Genomic DNA, 12,678 nt, shown 5'->3' with positions numbered 1-12,678 from the left:
TGGTTTTTGCGTTTTATTAATATATTCGGAAGACTTATCTCAAAAACGTCATTTTTTATACAATTCTTCAGAGAAGAATTCAGATAAAGGAATACAGGCTTTTATTATGTTATTATGCAGTCTGAAGACTTATCTCAAATACATTGTTTCCTCAAAATTCTTCAGAAAGGAAGAGTTTTTGCTGTGATGATAATAAAAACAGAAGACTTATCTCAAAAACATTGTTTTTACAAAATTCACCAGAAGAGACGAAAGGATTTTTCTATATTATATCTCAAATATGCTATTTTAAAAAAATTCATTACAGTGAAATATTCGAAGAATAAAATTTCTTGATCTAGTTATAAACATTGTCCGAGGAGTTTCATATGAAAAATATCGGATTTTTCCTCAAATTATTCTTAAATGATCAGGCATCACAAATTATATCAGACTGATCAAATTTTGCAATTTTTATCCCGAAATGAATTCCACAGCCATGGCCTGGTGACAAGATCTCGATTTTGGGTTCGATGGTAACAAGATTCGAAACCCATTTTCAACAAATAAGAACCGCGTATGTGAATCTTACTGCCGTTGAGGGTCAAAGATCCGCTCGTTCTTACAGCGTGTTATTTTGGAGAAGATTGTACCAGCTCTGATTTTCTCCGTATAATCTGACCTCAATTCAAAATTACAAAGTCCGTCTTAAAATAGCCATCGTGTCGCTTTAAACTGGGACACAAATACATAAAAAAATTAACTAAACTAACCAAGATTGAAAAATATACCCTACTCTTAAATATTCCATACTAAAAATTTAATTTCTAAAAATAAAATTTAGAAGAAATTAGTCCAATTTATAATCAGACTAATTTAATGGCCTAAGTTCTAAATGGCAATTCCCTTGAATGTTATTTAAGGTTATGTGTATTCTCATGCTGTTAGTAGCGTCAATGGCAAAGTGACCTGGTGACCCGGTTTTCACCTCTCCAATCCCATCCCCCCTCCCTCAAATTCCTAGAGTGTTCTGGGCAAAAAAATCACACATAATCGGTAAATAATGCCTGATTATGCGTAATTAATACAGATTATGTACCAATTATTTGGTTAATATACTAGTTAATGCCTTCGGAATATGCGGCAATGAAATTTAATTTTTCATATAAATAATAAATTGCATGAGCTTTATTTCCGGCTCGAAAGATGGCTTGGTGATAAAGAGTTCCTATTATGTTCAATATTTTTCTTTAAAAAAATTTATTTTACTTAAGAGAAGTGGTGTCAATAATGATGCGCCTGAAAATTGTTTTTAGTAAATCAATAAATCAGTTAATGTATACAATTAATAAATTCTTATCTGAATATCATGATCAGATTTTTTTTTATCGAACTTACTTTATAACAGTCAAGTATGAAATTTCATATTGAAAATTTTTGTATTATGATTTAAAAGTAAGTTGAAAAATCGGTTCTATAATATATAAATTTCAATTTCAATGAGTAATTAAAAAGAAATTGTATTTTCACTTCTTCGTCCTAAGATTGTTGTTAATTTCTTCCAATAGTTGAGTAATCGTTATGTAGCATACTTAATAAAAGTTGTCATAAATAAAAAGTGATTCGATATGCATTTAAAAAACAGCTTTTACCTAAAAATTCACTGAAACAATACAATAAGAAAAGTTACAATGATAAGCTGCAGTATCATTCCACTACTTTTTACAGTCAGTCAAATGAATAAAATTAAGTATTTTAATAACTCTGAACAAAAAAAAAAAAAAAAAAAATACAACCAGTAAACAAAAATTAATCATAATCTGATGAATTTTCTGCCTGAAAAAGAATATTAGAATTGGTCAAAAACTAAAAACACCCATTTGATTAATTTTGTCGGTAGTAACATATTCGGAAAAATAAAAATGAAAGAAAGTTTAATTAACACGCGAAATTAAAGCTATATGCATTTTAAACGTAAAACGCTGAACATTTTGCAGGCAATTCATTGCTGACAATTTAAAAAAATAAAGCGTTCAATAAAATTTGTTCGCCTTGCAGAAGGGATTTTGAAACGATTCTTAGTTTTCAAGAGCTAGACTGGTGCATTCAGAGAAAAATAATAATATTTATTTTTATTACAAGAGGAGCATTAAACTACATGAAAAATAATTTGATTTCAGTCCTTTACTTAATGCTGTATAGCTGGAAAGATGGTGAAAATAAAACAATAAAACCTTTGATGAGAAGATTAAAACTCTTCCGTGTTCTAGTCCTTTTTTTTTTTATTCCATCGGTGCCATTACGCTGCCATTGAATTCCACGTGCTCCCAACGAATGTAGCGCGTTTTTTAATTTAAACAATTGGAAAGCCTTTTTATTGAAATAATAACTAATGTTTTAGCTTCTTAATAAAGTAATTGTAATAGCGTTTGTCGCAGCAAAGTTACGTTAGTTTGAAAAGTAATGCTGCTCTTGTAAAAGTACATTAGTTTGAAATGCGCATCTTGTAAGTTATTGGAGTAGTACTGGCTAGAATCAAATAAATATTAATTTGTATGGAGAAAGGGAACTGGCTTAATGGACAAAACGTCAATATTTCGTTCCGATGGGTTAAAGAATTGCTAAGAAATATTTTATTTAAATAAAAATCCATGATTGCTTCAAAATATATTGCAAAATAATTTTATATTTCACTCGTTAAAATTTCCTTTTCAAAATCATATATAAAAGAGGTTTCAGTAACAGAATCGATTGTAATTAGAATCGTATATAACTTTAAATTATTATATGATTTTAGAAATAAAATGAAATGAATTGTTTTTTAATAACGTTTAAGATCTTTTGACGATTTTTTGGACCCAAATTGAGAAATCTGTTCTCGATACCAGTAGTTGCCGTCTTTATTCAAAAGATGGTAAATACTGGAATACAGAGAAAAAAATACTCTCAGATATCTTCAATTTATCATATGAAATTATTTTAGATGATTGATTCGCGAGTTTAGGAATCATTTAAGTTACAAAGCAGAAGTCACTTATCACTATGCCACTTAAGATCACTTAGTGAGATGCTTGAATTCAGCATATGCAACGATTTAAAAATTTAAATTATATAGAATCATCAAAACGTTACATCTTTCTGTAAAAATTTTTTTTAATTTTGCAGTTTTGTCATTTCTTTTATAAATAAAGTCAAATTATTACTTTATGCACAGAAATTCAAAATGAAAATAAATCCGATTAATATTTCAATGAGTCGTACTTTTCTAAAATCAAATAAATATAACCAGGTATTATACTCCAGGCATAAAATTTTCAGCCAAGCAAATTCGTATTTTAAATAAATTTTGTAATTTTTAAAGCATTCTTTTTTTTAGGCTAAAAATATTTATTCCAGATTTATCTTTTTGCCATATGAAATCTGGAGCATTACTTCGAATTTGGGAAGTTGACCTTTTCTGCATTACATTCTCAAAGATTAAGACAAACTTATGAAAAACCTTCGACAATCTGATTGAAGAGTCTGTCATGACTGTTAAAATTCCACCGCCGCAATTGCAATTGTCCCCAATTATCAAAAAGAAAAAAATTAACATTACTTAAAATAAAATGATTTGGAGATAGATTTCTCAAACCAAAATTTCATTCTCTTGTAAAACTGTATTTTCCAGGATAGAACAAAATCATTGATTGTTCAAAGTAATGGTATGAAGATCATTTTCAGAATGATTATAATTATACTTGGAGTATCAGTGTATATAAATATAACGGCAAACAGAATAAAATATCTGGAATAAAAAAAAATAATGAATGAAGAGCCAAGTTACAAGAACAGAACGTAAAATGATCTTTATTAAAAGATTTCTACGATATATAAAACATACATTGAAGAATAAAAGAAATTAATCTCATACAATAGTTAAAAACTAACCTTGTAATCATGCTTTTCTCATAGCTGAATAAAAAATACACTTCAGGCAGAGACAGAAAAGAGAAATAAGAAATCTAGACTACATAATTTCATGCGCATAAAGGATCAAATTCATGTCGTGCTGATAAAATAAAATACTCAAGACAACTGAGTATCAATGTTTATATTGGTCAAATTTTTTAAAGAGAAACTAAATAGCACGGAATCGAAAATAATTCAAGCATGAACTATTTTCGTAACAAAAAATTTCATCACAACATTTTTACTTTAATTTCGCGCATATTTTCAATAAATAAAACATTTACAACATACTAATCTTTGAATATATACTCATATTTAGAAGCAAGGTATCTTTTGATGTCTTTAAATTATTTCATGTCTGTTAGAAGCAGTTAGATTCCACCATATTTCCATTACATGATAATTAATTTTTGAATATTTTTTTCTGTTACATAAATTTGCATTATTATTACATAGTTTTTCACCAGTTTGTGGATCTGTGAAATAAATGGCCAATACATTAACTTTGGAATCATTATAGCATGAATATCGCATGTATGATTCCTTCTATGATGCCGTTTCCAATCTCTTTGATTGTTTTCCTGCCATGTCTATATTAGCGCTGAAAAGAGAAATTTATAGATTTTCTTAATGGATGCTAGGTTAATGACTCCCGTACTTGAAGCTTTTGACAAGAAAGTTGGAGATTCCTGTAAGTACAAGAATTATAGCGATTATTGGGAATGGAGATGCAAGTTCCTTCTTGAAAATTTTATAACCTTCTGCAGTGTTCAATTAACGATTTGCGGTTAGAATGTATGTTGTTGATTTCTGTCAGTGCTGTCTTTCTATACGATTCAGTTTTGTTTTTCTATCTGAGTCTCACATTTTTATTGTGTAGTAAAGCGTCGTTGTCCGCTACCAAGGCTGCAGGATAACTTGAATCATACATTGGAGAAATTTCCGTACCAATATGATGTCATTTCGTTTGTTTGCCTTATTTCAGCTCTTGCTAAAGGTTAACACAAAATCAAGGGTAAAGGAAGAAAAATAAAAATTGCCAGGAAACTTTTATTTTGAAATGAGTTTGAGTCCTGTATGTGCTTTTCGAGTCTATAATTGGGCATAATGATAGTCAGATTTCAACATAATGTTTAATTTGTATCAAAATTTTGTTGCTCTTAAATTTAGATATCTGTTGATAACACTAACACTGTACTATGTATTTTGATTACGAATTAACAATCAATAATCAGCTGAGATATATTCCTAGAGAGAGTTAATTTATATTTGTAATAATGAAAAGTTTAAATGAAGCCAAAATAATATTATAGATTACTTTTGAAATTAAAAATTATGAAATTCCTTATTTTTTTCTAGTTTTATTCGGTTCTATTTTTTTCCAGTTTGCATTAAAAAAAATTTCGTTTTATCAATCATCATTATCTTTTTAAACTTAATAATTTTAATCATTAATGTTGTCTCCTTTTTTCTATAGCTTTTGTTCATTTCCGAGATAATTTTTTTATTTTTATTTTACAGAAATATTTCACTTTCGATTCAAAATTTTTATTTATTGAAATTTCTACATCCTATTTACTATGTAAATATTTTTCATTAAGAGAACGCTGCTGTGAATAAAAAAAAAGTAATCTCTCTTAATCCCAAGAAACGCCGACGTCCTGGCATAGGGGTAGCGCGTCTTCCCCGTGTTCTGGGTTCGAGTCCCGGTTTGGACAGGGTTGTTCTTCCTCCGTTCTATCTGTGAGATGTGTGAATGTGCCCCCCTGTAAAAAGGGGTTGTACAAGCGAATGAGATGTGCGAGTAGCTAAGACGTACTCTCGGCCCTAGTTGGCGCTACTAAAAACAAGAGACGCTCCCTTGGCTTAAAATCGCTGACTTCGTCAGCGAGCTTGTGCATGGCAAGTGCCATTATAAACAACAACAACAATCCCAAGAAACAACTTTGGGACGAATTGGAACATCAAATTTGAATTAGATCTAAATGAGTCACATCAGTGACAGAACTTATCAACTTTCTTAAAACAAAAATATCATATAACTCCAGCAGAAACACCCCACAAATTATTGGATAGCCTTCTTCAAAGAGTAATAACAATCTTTGCAACAACAAGGTGGCCCACTTCATATTAGTAATCGATACTTCAAAATAAACAAGCCATAAAGATATCCGGTTGTTTATGATCATTTTGTAACTCATGTTACATAATGCTAGAAGTCTAATTCTTATACAAATAATAATAACATAATAAACTTTTTACAATTTATTATATCTATTTATTAATCCAATTTTTTATTTTATATTCTTCATTTATTAATATCAAGAGATGTTTAGTATATTTCTAACCATTTTTAGAATTCAGTATCTCTTGAAAGATGCAAGTTTAAAGAATTTCTATTTCTGGAAAGCTCATCGTCATTTAGTCTCACTCAGGCAAAAATCAGAATTCGTCTCACAGCAATACTAGTATCTTTCTGAATTTTAAAAATATTAAACTGGAATTTTTACAAAAGTTGCCCTATATTTCTGGCTTTGAAGTTTTGAACAGAAAAACATTCCATATTTCAAGTGCAGCTAAATTTTATTTGCTAAAAATACTTATATTTCCTCGAATATTTATAGAATTATTTTTAGATTTTTATAAAATACTTTGTTTCATCTTCTGTAAAACTAGCCAAGTGCCTGCTTTTCCAGTGGCAAGTGGTCTCCAGGATGAGAGTGTGAGAAAGAAAAGTGAGAGCTTTCTCAATCAAGTTTCTTGAACCTTTTTTAACCTTTTCTAGGACCGTGGGAAGTATGCTTCCCACCAAATTTATCAATCCTTGTATCAAATTATGTAGGTTGGCATAAGTTCTGACATATTTCTTTAGAAAGGCAGAAACTTAGATGCTTCAGTTCTTTATCTCAAACAAAATGATGTGTCTTGGTTTGTTACTTAATTATTAATTAACCAAATTAAATTTATCCAATAAGCTAACTGAATCCCTTTTCTTATTCTAATTTCAAGCCAAAAAATATTTTAACATAATATGACTAGAAAAAAATGGCCCTTTAAAGGCCCTCTAAATGGCCCTTTTTCAAGTACAAGGTCAAGGACGCCGCAATCCCTCAAGTTTTTATTACTTTCTGGAAGCTTGCCAAAGCAGAATAAGAATTGATGTTCCTTTTTGCAGAAATATTGCAGCCTTTATACGAAGAATTCATTGTGCTTGACCACCAACATTAATCATTTTGCTGCTGCATTTTATCTGTCAGCAACTAATAGAACTGTCTTGTTATAAACGGACTGGTTCGTTTTCTAAAGTAAGAAGAAGTGGATGAAAACTTCGTGGAATTTAACGACCAATGGCAAAGGCAGTGAAAAAGGAAATTCACGCATTCACAGCTTTTCTTAGATTAATGTGTTTGGATGTCCTCATTTGATTATAATTCGATCGCTATAGAAAGGATAACTCAATGACTTGACTCTTGCTTCAAAAGTCTCTAGATTGAAGAAAGAGAAATCAATTTTATAGCAGAGTGAATCCTGAAGAGCAAGATTTAAAATAAGTCTTCACAGGTATTTTGTTTTCCATATGAATATTTAAAAGTGCTGCAATCAAATCCAAAGATGTATTGGATATGATTATCAACATGATTTTTTTAATTCCAAAATCTTATCCGCCTCAATTGCGTCAAACTGCATTTTGGAATGAAAGGGGCTGTCAAACCATTTTGATGACGTTGCCACCGAACGTTGCTAAACATCATAAATTTAAAACTCGTATTGTTTTTATCAAAAAGACAATAAATAATATATAATCGATTAATAACTCATAAACATTTTTATCCCTGATAAAGAATCCATTCTTATTTAATTATATTGAATTTAACCATTAGATTTAATTAGGTATGAAGGGTTTCTGTGCAGTACCGACTATTATAATCTCTTTTGCTGTTTAACTCGGCATTTCCACTTTTTTGGTTTGGCAGATCGTAATGACAATTATATCGACTGAGAATTTTAAAAAAATGTCTTTGAAGAATTCGAAATCCATTTTGGAGATATAGTAACATACTGGTTTTTATATTATTAATGAAAAAACTTTTAATTTATTACATTCCCATACACGAAGTATAGAGAAAATATTATAATCGATAAAAAATTCGAGTGCGAGATTTTGACGAATCTTTACTTTTTATCTCTCCCCGAGTTAAAAAAAAAATCCGCTTTTGTCATATCTGTTTGTCTATGAACTCAAAAACACTTTTCAGCTAGATGTAAGAAATTTGTTTATTTTTGATAAACTTTAAACGAAATCCATTCAGAGAAAATCTGTCTGGCTCGTTACTCGAGCAGAAATGAACTCGAAAATTACAAAACGTAAAGAGCTCTAGACAAATAAAATTTGGTATGCAGACTTGGCATCTAAAGTGTGTTCTTATCAAATTTTGAATTGAATCTGTCAAAGAAGTAACAGTCTGTCATCTGTACTTTCGCATGCATTTAAACGTAATAATTCATAAATGCAATGACTTGAATCAATGAAATTCGGTATGTGATTACAGCTGTAGTTCATGTCATTTTTTTTTCAATGGTCGGAAAAACGGCATCCTACATATACATATTCACATGATAGATTCAGTAAAAATGCTAGATTCTACCCAAAAATCTATATTTCGTAACTATTGTTCGTTAATGCTATGCAAGGCATTCACGGCCTTAGCCAAGGTCCAGAGTGAAGAGAATAACATCTTTATTGGAGAGTATGCGAGAAAGCTTCGGAGAGATCACTCCCGATTATTTAAAATGTTTTTGAAACATTGAATGAATTCCTAAATTTCCAATTTCTCTTCTAATTCTGTTGTTTTATCTCTTTACATATGATTTAGCATTAGTTAGTGGTTTTTCTACAATGAAGCAATATTGTTCAGATAATTTGTGTTATTTACTTTATATAATAGACTAAACGTAATACAATTCTTAGTTTTAATTTGCTTTTGTTTTTTGTGCTTTTTAATTGGTGAATTATTTTCCGTTTAGTTAAAAATTTCTTAAAATAACAGTACGCAATATACCTACTAGAAACTTATTTAAGATTCCACTTTAAAAATTCTATTTACATTTGGTAATTTTGACTTCCAAAAATATATTTAGTAGGTGTATTACTGTAATTAGCAATATATATAAGATTTTTAGATTTGTAAAAATGTTTGCAATATATATCAAACTAAATCTCACAGCCTAAGCCACTGTATAGATTTCACCCATTTTTATAGGATAGAAAGCTTAGGACACCTAGATATGATGGCAATATAAGCTTGTCCCCATCTTCTTCAATGTTCAAGAGATATCTCAAAAACACAACAGCATTGTAAATGCAACAGTATTGTATTATATATAATAGAATATAGAGTGATTATAAAAAAAAAAAAAAAAACTAACGATATATGAGACCGTAACTCCCATACCATTCATAGGAACAGAATAAAATTTTGATTCAAGTTATTTTGAGGTATGCACTCAAAAATCATATGAAATTTACAGTTAAGCTCTAAAAGGTACGGTTACAATGACAAAATTTCAAATTTTTCAAATGGCGACACCAACATTTTTTTCATTGGAATGCGCTCTCCATAGCAAAATACAATAAACAGCGTTGGAACGCTACCTTGTTGTACGAAAATCAGCAGAGCTAGACAGATCAAGAATAAAAGAGAAAATAATAACAAAGAAACAGAAAAAACATTTTATTGTGTTTCACAAATTTTCTACTTGACTTACTTCAACCACAACAACATTATGCATGCTGCAGATGGTGCCTAGAATCAAAGTACCTGCCATGCCGAAAGGAATTTGTTGAACTTCACATCTCTGTTAAGCACGCCACAGTTGTTTTCTCTTTTCTTCTTAGTCTGCCTAGCGCTGGTGATTTTCGTGCTATAGATACCGTTCCAACGCTATTTATTTATTTTTGCTTAGGAGAACACATTCCAATAAAAAAAAGTTGGTGTTGCTATTTAAAAATTCTAACTGTAACCGTAACTGTTGCAGTTTAACTGTTATTTTTCATTTGATTCTTGATCGCATACCTCCATATACCGTCCACTAAAATCTTGTTCCGTTCCTGTGGCCCTATTCAGATACACCTAGAGCCCATTCTACTGACTGGATTTTGATGAAACTTGGTATATACGTTATATTGAGCATGGGGAAAAGATTTCTACAATAAAAAATAGTTCAAGTTTCGATCCCCAGATGGCTCTTTAAAAAAAATTCCTTATAGAAATTAGTTAAACCAATAAAGAGACTTGCAGTCAGAACCCGAAATTCATTCTGCGTGTCATCGTTAATCACGCCCTTATAGAAGAAAGATCCAGCTTTACTGGTAAAATTCATGCAATGCTTTAGCTGCATGAATATCGTCGTTTAAAGGGATTGTGAAAAGAGTCCATGTGAAGACGATTATAAAATTTGAAGAGACTGGAGACTTGGGGGTGCTGCAAGGAAGAGGGTTTAAACCGGTTGGGAATGAAACTGTCCCCAAAGTCGCTTCAGTGGTTGAAAGAGCCTCCAGTTCCAGCTATTCTTCAGCAAGTGCTCGATCGGTGTGACATAAATTGGTGATTCCGTGGTCGACCGAACGAAAAATTTTGTGATCAATTTTAAAATGGTGTCTCTATAAGATCCACGTGATTCAAATGCTGCAACCTCAAGACCACAAATACACAATGAATTTGCTTGCTAATTTTTGGCGAAAATAGAAGTTGATGACCTGTGGCCTTGGCAAATCCTATGGTCAGATGAGGACCATATGGAACATTTTTTATTTTTTAGATGAAGCTGTGAATAATCTAATTTTCCGTATACGGGGTGCTTCACCTCCTAATGTCCTACACCAACAACCACTACATTCTGATTACGTGATTGTATGGTGTGGATTTACTGCTGATTTTATCCTCGGACCACTTTTCTTTGAAACTATCATTTCTCAAGGCCCTAAACGTGCTCTGTCTACAATGAACACCTTCGATAGCAGGTCATTACTGCTTTACAGGAACGGCAATGTTTTCAAACCGCCGTCTTCATGCAAGATAAAGCAACTCTGTAATTGAGTGCCAAGCCAAAGAACTGTTTCGTGCGAACTTTGGCGAGAATCGTATAATATCCAGAGCTCTTCCGGACGCCTGGCCTTCTCTTTCACCCGACTTAAATCCTTGTGATTTCTGGTTGTGGGGATTCCAAAAAGACCCTTTTTATGGAGGAGGAATTAGGACTTGACCTGAGTTGAAAGCCAACATTACCAGCCATGTTGCTGAAATCTCTTGAGCGTTTCCATTGAACTAGCTATAATGCGCTTTCAACACATAACAAGTGTCAATGGAGCACACTGTGAGGACATTCTGTAATTGAATAAATTGTAAAGATTACGACAGATTTTTTTTGTCTTTCTTTAGACGTCACAATTTCCCCTGGTGATAAAAATGTGAAATATTTATTTTATTGCAGAAATCTTTCATCCGTGGTTCATATAATTTATATACCAAGTTTCACCAAAATCCGATAGGTAGGACGGGTTTAAGAGGGATCTCAATAGGGTCGTTTTAATTATAACCATCCAGTATTTAAAGAAGATTGTAGTTATCACATCAGATCAGCTGCTGTTAGATACGCGATGTAAATATGGTATGCAAGGAAGTAAAAATAGTATTTAATGAAACGCCAATGCGAGCAAAACATAATATTTTAAGTGAAAATGCTAATCCACAAATTATTAATCAATAAAGTTATACTATACAAAATTCTGCTATCACATGCATCATTTGTTTTATTTAAAAGAAGAATACGATTCAAACCTAACGATTTTTAAATCTCGTTGCTTCTCAGAAAAATCAAATAGTGATAAGCCAAAACGAAAGCTCATTTTTTCCCTAAAGTTAAATTAACAATTATTTGAAAAAAAAATGTTACAAAATTTAATATAATATTGCGAGTGGCAATTCGGTGACAGATAAAACGATTTAAAATATCCGTTATTTTATCTGTTTACCGTTGAATGAAAATATAACTTGTTCTATGTATGGATACATGGTTCATATTTAATAAAAGATAAATTATTCAATTGTTACGAAATCTCCATTGGAACCTTCGTTGTACTTCATAGTATTAAGAACTTTTTCAACGACAAAAAAAAATGTAAAATTCACATCACTATAGAAATAAAGCAAATAGATTTAATTTTTCTGTCAATTTATTGTTTTATCAAAAATCTATTATATTATAAAATTTAATTTGCTGCAGGTTTATGAAGCAACACATACTTTGGATTCAAAACAGATTAGTTATTTAAATAATTACTCGCATTAAGATCCAATTTCAAAGTTAGAGAATATTTTAAAAGTTTCTTATAAATTAAATAAATTTTTATTACAGCATTTTCCTTTCGCAAAGTTATTATAAAAGTGTTCGGAAATTATAATATCTTGATTTCATGCTTTTAAGTAGCTATGAAAATTTTTAAATAGTACCCGATTTACTGAGTTTTATTTTGATTACAGATTTAGATCATCAGAACAGAAATGAAATAAAATGCTCACTAACTTCCAATGTAACAACTCATATTCAAATAAAAACAGTCTACCATAGTATAGAAAATATATCTTAGTAATTAATTAAATAACTAACACCACTTAATGAAATGTAATTGATACACACTGAATGGATAAGTATAGTTTATTTCAAAAATTCAATAAACTTGAAAGGTAA

The sequence above is a fragment of the Argiope bruennichi genome, chromosome X2, assembly GCF_947563725.1.
Source record: "Argiope bruennichi chromosome X2, qqArgBrue1.1, whole genome shotgun sequence".
Classification (NCBI taxonomy): domain Eukaryota; kingdom Metazoa; phylum Arthropoda; class Arachnida; order Araneae; family Araneidae; genus Argiope; species Argiope bruennichi.
This window is presented reverse-complemented; position numbering follows the sequence as displayed.